General features: G+C 49.5%; 1 pseudogene across 1 annotated transcript; it reads left to right on the top strand.

Annotated features, from left to right (window-relative positions):
• The first annotated feature begins 5,659 nt into the window (after positions 1-5,659).
• LOC308612563 (hypoxanthine-guanine phosphoribosyltransferase-like) lies at positions 5,660-6,737 on the top strand (annotated as a pseudogene). Its single transcript, XR_014017865.1, has 2 exons — positions 5,660-6,012; positions 6,378-6,737. The product of XR_014017865.1 is annotated as a hypoxanthine-guanine phosphoribosyltransferase-like (transcript).
• Positions 6,738-7,037: the final 300 nt, after the last annotated feature.

Below are 7,037 nucleotides of genomic sequence, written 5' to 3'. Positions count from 1 at the left end.
GTGTGTGTGTGTAGGTCAATGGAGAGTGTGAGTTCAGAGGCCTTTTGAGGAGTGCGTATGTGCCCTTGGGGGGTTATTGTGTGTATGTGTGTTTACCTGGACAGGGTACAAGCCTCCATCTGGATCTCAAGGATCCTGTGACCCCACAAAGCTAGGCTCTGAACCTCTACCTTTTGCCTTACTCCTCTTCCCCAGGCCGAGTGCCTCCTTGTCCTTTCAGACCCTCACGGGGTCATGTTCCCAGAGCCCTCCGTCTAGCCCAGTAAGCGCCGCCTCCACCTGGCAAGCCCCGCCTCCTCCATCCCCAGAGCACCGTCTGTCACAGCATTGCTTTCACCATCTTGTAATTGTTTCTTCCTGTGCTGCCTACCCAACTGGACTAGCAGGGGAGCTCTCCCAGGGTGGAGCCAAGTTTGACAGTCTCTGGGTTCCCAGCACCTGCCACAGGGCAGGCTCTCAGTAAATATCTAAGGGAGGAAGTGTTCCATGAGCTAAGCCATGCTGGCACAGGAGTTCACAGGAACCCGCAGGGCACAGCGGAGCAAGGGCTGCTGCCAAGGCTTGCAAGTGGGGCACGGTAGAACTGTGGCTGGAAAGTGGAGGCCAGTTCATGCAGGACCTTGAAGATCTTGGCTCCGAGTCTGAGCTCCTACCGCCAATGGCCCCTTCCTAACCCTCCCACCTACACCTCACACTCTCTGCTGCAGTCACACCAAACTGTTCCCTATTCCTAGAACCCACCATGCTCTCGTCTCCCAGGCTTTGCATGCACTCTTCCTGGGACCCCTGCTTTCCTCCAACCTTAACCTTCATCCTCTCCCCCCCCCACATGTCCACCTCCCACCTGGCTGACTGTTCCTCCCATCACATGGGTCCCAGCTTAGGTCCTCTTTATCTAGATGCACCCTAGTCTGGATCCCTCCTCCCCGCTCTGTGCCCCCTGAAGACCCTGGCCCTTCTCCCACATAGCCCTGACCACACAGCATTGTGATTTTCTCTTTACTTGTCAGAGTGCCCTATGAGCCTGTGAACTCTGGAGATAGGGTCTGTGTCTGTCTTGTTCCCCTTCAAATCCCTAATATCTAAAATGACAACAATAAATACTCTTGAAATAAATGAGACAAAAGTGGAGATTATCCTGGATGGGTCAGTGAAGAGCCAAGGAAGTTTTAGGGTTTTGGTTTGAATTTGAAGCAAGAAAATCACAGGATTCAAAAGATATTCATTGAACACCTACCATGTCCTGGGCACTGTGCCAGGTGGTTTTGTTGTTGTTGTTGTTGTTGTTTTAATTGAGGTATTCACATAGTATAACCTAGTTCACACAACAAAAAATTCACCATATCAGTCAATTTCAGTGCACAATTTAGTGGCATTTAGTACATTCAGAATGTTGTGCAACCATCACTCTATGTAGTTCTAAAACACTTTCTTCACACCAAAAGCATTCTCCCCACTCATTCAGTAATCACTCCTCATTTCCCCCTCCCCAGCCTCCAGCAACGTCTAATCTGCTCTCTGTCTCTATGGATTTGCCTATTCTGGATATGTCCTACAAATGTAATCAGATTTGGGCCAGCTTTTTAATAAATTATTTCATTTAATCCTCCTGACTGTACTATGAGATAGATGTTAATTATTTCCTTAACAGATGAATAAATTGAGGCCTTGAGATGGTAATTTGCATTAAGTCCCACAGAAGAAAACAAGTAAAGGTCTACCCATCCATTAGTAAGCCATTTATTCAATGAATACTTACTAAATGCCCACCACAGAGCCACAGCCAGCCCATATGGCAAGCATTGCAAAATAGCAAAAGGCCACCTGCTAGATGCCCCACAGCATGGAGAGCAGAGAGCAGGCTGGATACTGGCACCCACCGGCCCATCAGCCAGGAGCTCTGGTACAGTGAACAACCTTCACAACCTTCTGTGGCAGCCCTGGCAACCACGTGGTAGGCTCTGTGCTAGCTGCTGGGGAGAGTTCCTGCCGCCATACAGCTTTCATTCTGGTGGTGAAGATTGACAATACACAAGTAAAGAAATAAATACGATCATTTCAGATAATGGTTAGTGCTATGAAGAAAGTAAAATAGCTTCGAGTGATGGAGTTGTGGAAGGGGCTGCTATTTTTTTCTTTTTTAATAGCTGTGACCTCTATGGGTGACAGTCTTTTTTTTTAATATTTATTTATTTATTATTTATTTTGGCTGTGCTGGGTCTTAGTTGCAGCATCCGGGATCTTCACTGTGGCATGCAAGATCTTTAGTTGCGGCATGCGGACTTCTTAGTTGCGGCATGTGTGCTCTTAGTTGCAGCATGCATGCAGGATCTAGTTCCCCGACCAGGGATCGAACCCGGGACCACTGCATTGGGAGTGCAGAGTCTTATCCACTGGAGCACCAGGGAAGTCCCAGAGCTGCTATTTTATATTAGGTGGTGAGAAAAGGGGGGGGGGACTCGCTGAAGGGGGGATGTTTGAGCTGAGATCTGAATAAGAGTGAATGAGCAATCATGCCAATATCTGGGGGAAGAACATTTCAGAAAGAGGGAAGAGCCAGAACAAAGATAGAGAAACAAGAGTATGGCTTGTTCAAGCAACAGAAAGGAGGCCGGCTGGATGGGGTTCAGTAAGTGGGGAGAGATGGGAGGAGCTGCATGAGAGGCCTGTCCAGAGCCAGCTGAGGTGGTGCTGCACTGGGTCCTTCCCTCCGTGAGATGATGGGAAGCCACTGATGATCGGAGCCAGGGACCAAAGGACTGGACTTCTTCGGCTTCTGTGTGAAGAATGGACTAGAAGAGGCCAACACAGAAGTGGGGCAGCCAGTTAGGGAGCCGTTGCTATCATCCCGGAGAAGGGGAATGTGGCATCAGGGTGGTCAGGCAGAAACGGGGAGAAGTGCTCAGATTCTGGATGTACTTTGAAGGTGAAGTCAACACGATTTGCTGACTGGATATGGGGTTTGAGAAAAAGAAAGGGAGCAAGAATAACTCCAAAGTTTTGACCTGAGCAACTAGAAGGATGGAGTTGTGGGAGACTGCAGAGGTGACAGCTTTGGAAGGGCAATCTGTACCTCAGTTTTGGACATGTTACTTGTGAGATGCCCGTGATTCATCCAAGAACGTACTAAGTAGGCAATAGCATAAACCAGCCTGAAGACAGCAGAAGGTAAGGGCTAGAAATATAAATTGAGGAACCAGTAAAAAGTGGATGGTTTTTTGTTTTGTTTTGCGGTACGTGGCCTCTCCCGTTGCGGAGCACAGGCTCTGGACGCACAGGCCCAGTGGCCATGGCTCACGGGCCCAGCCGCTCCGTGGCATGTGGGATCTTCCTGGACCGGGGCACGAACCCGTGTCCCCTGCATCGGCAGGCGGACTCTCAACCACTGCACCACCAGGGAAGCCCAAAAATGGATGTTTTTTTTTTTTTTTTTTTTTTTTTTGCGGTACGCGGGCCTCCCACTGCCGTGGCCTCTCCCGTTGCGGAGCACAGGCTCCGGACGCGCAGGCTCAGTGGCCATGGCTCACGGGCCCAGCCGCTCCGCGGCATGTGGGGTCCTCCCGGACCGGGGCACGAACCCGCATCCCCTGCATCGGTAGGCAGACTCCCAACCACTGCGCCACCGGGGAAGCCTCTGGATGGTATTTTAAAGCTGGTCATCTAGGTGAGGCCCCAAAGAGAAGTGCAGAAAGAGAAGAGGACTGAGGGCTGAGCCCTGGAGCACTCGGGGAGCAGAGGTCAGGGAGTGGAGGAGAAGCAGGAAAAGAGACTGGGGAGCGGCCCGCGTGGTGAGAGTCAGACAGGCGAGGGAGGTGCCCCGGAGGTCAGAGAAGAAAGCGCTTCAAGGGCAAGGGCTTCACCAGCTACGCCAAATGCTGAGGCTAGGTCAACTAAGACAACACGAACTGAAAATTGACATTGAATTTGGCCGTGTAGCCGTCACTGGTGACCTTGACAAGGACAACGTCACTGATTTGTCAGGGACATAGGCCCAACCGGAGCGATGCATGGGTATGGGAGCAGAGGAAGTAGAAACAATGCCGTCAAGGAATTTTGCTATAAAAGAAGCAGAGAAATGGGGCAGATATGGGAGGCGAGTGTGGGATCAAGGAAGGATTTTTTCAAGGCTAGGAGCTTTTAGACCACGTGTGTATGCTGGTCAGAATAATCCAGGAGAGGGAGGAAACTGATGATGCAGAAGGAAGAGAGAAGGGACAGTGGGGGTGGGAAGTCCTTAATGGCATCGAGGGGTGTGGGGTTGAGCGCACAGGTGGAGGGCTGGCCTTGGGCAGGAGCAGGGAGGTTCCCTCTGAGGAAGAAGGAGGGTCAGGTGAGTGACAGGAGCCTTAAGGAGTTTTCTTCCCATGGCTTCTGTTTTTCCAGAGAAATAGGAAGCAGTGTCATCCGCTGAGAGTGAAGAGTGGGGAGCGGGTGCTGGGGTTCGAGGAGAGAAGAGAAGGTGTAAGTTCATCATCCTGGGGCTTTGGAGAGAGAATGGAGTGTGGTAGGCTTGCCAGGCAGCATCAGGACCCCCTTGAGGTGAGCGGCATGAATTTAAAGTGATATCAGTAAGGGTGGCTGAATGTTTTGTTTTCCAGCCACTCCAAGTGTGCAGTTGGGGAGAAGATGGAACCTGGAATTTAATCAGGATTGGGGCCTTTCCAGGAAAGTCTGATAAAGCCAGAGAGGGGCAAGAGGGCTGAGCTGTAGGCAAGGCAGTGGTTGACATGATGGCCCAGACAATCAGGCCGGGTAAAGAGGGAAGTGAGGATGGGGTCGGGGAGGGGTGAGGAACCCTGAAAAAGTGGTAGGACTGATAGATTTTAGGAGCGATTACTGACGTACTAGAGAAAGTTGGAAACATAGAAGGTGGTGGGCAGATGACGGCATATAGAAATGGAGGTTACCCAGGGGATACAGATAAGCCCTAGGACATGAACCGTGGAGTGGTCCTGAGGTAGGGTTTACAGACCAGTGGTGGTTTTACTATCATCTGAAACATATCAACTCAACCTGCTGAATCAGAGGTCCAATGATTATGTGCTAACAGCTCTATAAGTACATGGCAGAGGTAGAATTTGAACCCAGGTCTTCTGCCTCTAGGTCCAGCACGTTTCCAGATACGTCCCCACTGCTCCTATGAGTAACACTATTAAGGTGTTCCATTCCTCAAAATCATTTGAAGTGACAGATAGCCATCACTGCTTTTCAAAGATTTGCTTAGGGGCTTCCCTGGTGGCGCAGTGGTTGAGAGTCCGCCTGCCAATGGAGGGGACACGGGTTCACGCCCCGGTCTGGGAAGATCCCACATGCCGCGGAGCGGCTGGGCCCGTGAGCCATGGCCGCTGAGCTTGCGCGTCCGGAGCCTGTGCTCCGCAACGGGAGAGGCCACAACAGTGAGAGGCCCGCGTACTGCAAAAAAAAAAGATTTGCTTATATTTCCCAAAGGATACTTGGGGTGCTGCTACTAGAAGAACCAGGAATGAATGCTGAGCAAGCAAAAGAATGAGGCGTCCCTGTCCCCAGCCTGCACCTACTTCCTCCTCCACCTCACCCAACCCCTCCCTGTGGCAGACCCAGGGCTCTTAGCCTTGGGGTAGTTGCGTCCCCTTTAAGAAGCTGATGAGAGCCCCGACTGCCCTCAGCCCACACACCAGCCAGCTCCGTTATGGTGACCTGCAGACCCACCGTCATGATTAGTGATAATGAACCAGGTTATGACCTGGGTTTATTTTGTATACCTAATCATTAGCTAAGGATTTGGAAAAGGTGTTTATTCCTCATGGACTAATTACGGACAGGACTGAACAGCTTGCTCGAGATGTGATGGAGGAGATGGGAGGCCATCACATCGTGGCCCTTTGTGTGCTCAAGGGGGGCTATAAATTCTTTGCTGACCTGCTGGATTACATCAAAGCACTGAACAGAAAAAGCGATAGATCCATTCCTATGATGGTAGATTTTATCAGACTGAAGAGCTACTGTAATGACCAGTCAACAGGTGACATAAAAGTAATTGGTGGAGAGACTTCCCTGGTAGCACAGTGGTTAAGAATCCGCCTGCCAATGCAAGGGACACGGGTTCAAGCCCTGGTCCAGGAAGATCCCACATGCCGCGGAGCAACTAAGCCCGTGCACCACAACTACAGAGCCTGCGCTCTAGAGCCCACAAGCCACAACTACTAAGCCCGCGTGCCACAACTACTGACGCCCAAGCGCCTAGAACCCGTGCTCCGCAACAAGAGAAGCCACCGCAATGAGATGCCCACGCACCATAACAAAGAGCAGCTCCCGCTCACCGCAACTAGAGAAAGCCCGCGTGCAGAAGCGAAGACCCAATGCAGCCAAATAAATAAATAAATAATTTTTAAAAAAAGGTAATTGGTGGAGATGATCTCTCAACTTTGACTGGAAAGAATATCTTGATGATTGAAGGTATCATTGACACTGACAAAACAGTGCAAACCTTGCTTCCCTTGGTCGAACAGCATAATCCAAAGATGGTCAAGGTTGCAAGTTTGCTGGTGAAAAGGACCCCTCAAAGTGTTGGATATAGACCAGACTTTGTTGCATTTGAAATTCCAGGCAAGTTTGTTGTAGGATATGCCCTTGACTATAATGAATACTTCAAGGATTTGAATCATGTTTGTGTTATCAGTGAAACTAGAAAAGCAAAATACAAAGCCTAAGATGAGAGTTCACGGTGAGTTTAGAAACATCTGGAGTCCCATTGAAATCACCAGTAAAATTATCAAATGTTCTAGTTCTGTGGCCAGCTGCTTAGTAGAGCTTATTGTATGTATCTTCTAAGAATTTTATCTGTTTTGTATTTTAGAAACATCAGTTGCTGCATTCCTGAACTCTATTTGCACGATGAGCCTATAGACTATCAGTTCCCCTTCGGTAGATTGCTGTTTGACTCGTGAATGAAAAATACCTTAAACCACATCACTAGTGAATGAAAATATTGAAATTGTATCTGTAAGAAACATTTAAAGCAAAGAATATATTAGGTTTTTTTTCTCTTTTGATTGTTT

This window comes from Mesoplodon bidens, assembly GCF_964165515.1.
Source record: "Mesoplodon bidens genome assembly, chromosome: 2".
Taxonomy (NCBI): Eukaryota; Metazoa; Chordata; class Mammalia; order Artiodactyla; family Ziphiidae; genus Mesoplodon; species Mesoplodon bidens.
Note: the sequence above shows the minus strand (reverse complement) of the source record. Positions and strands in the feature narration are given on the sequence as shown.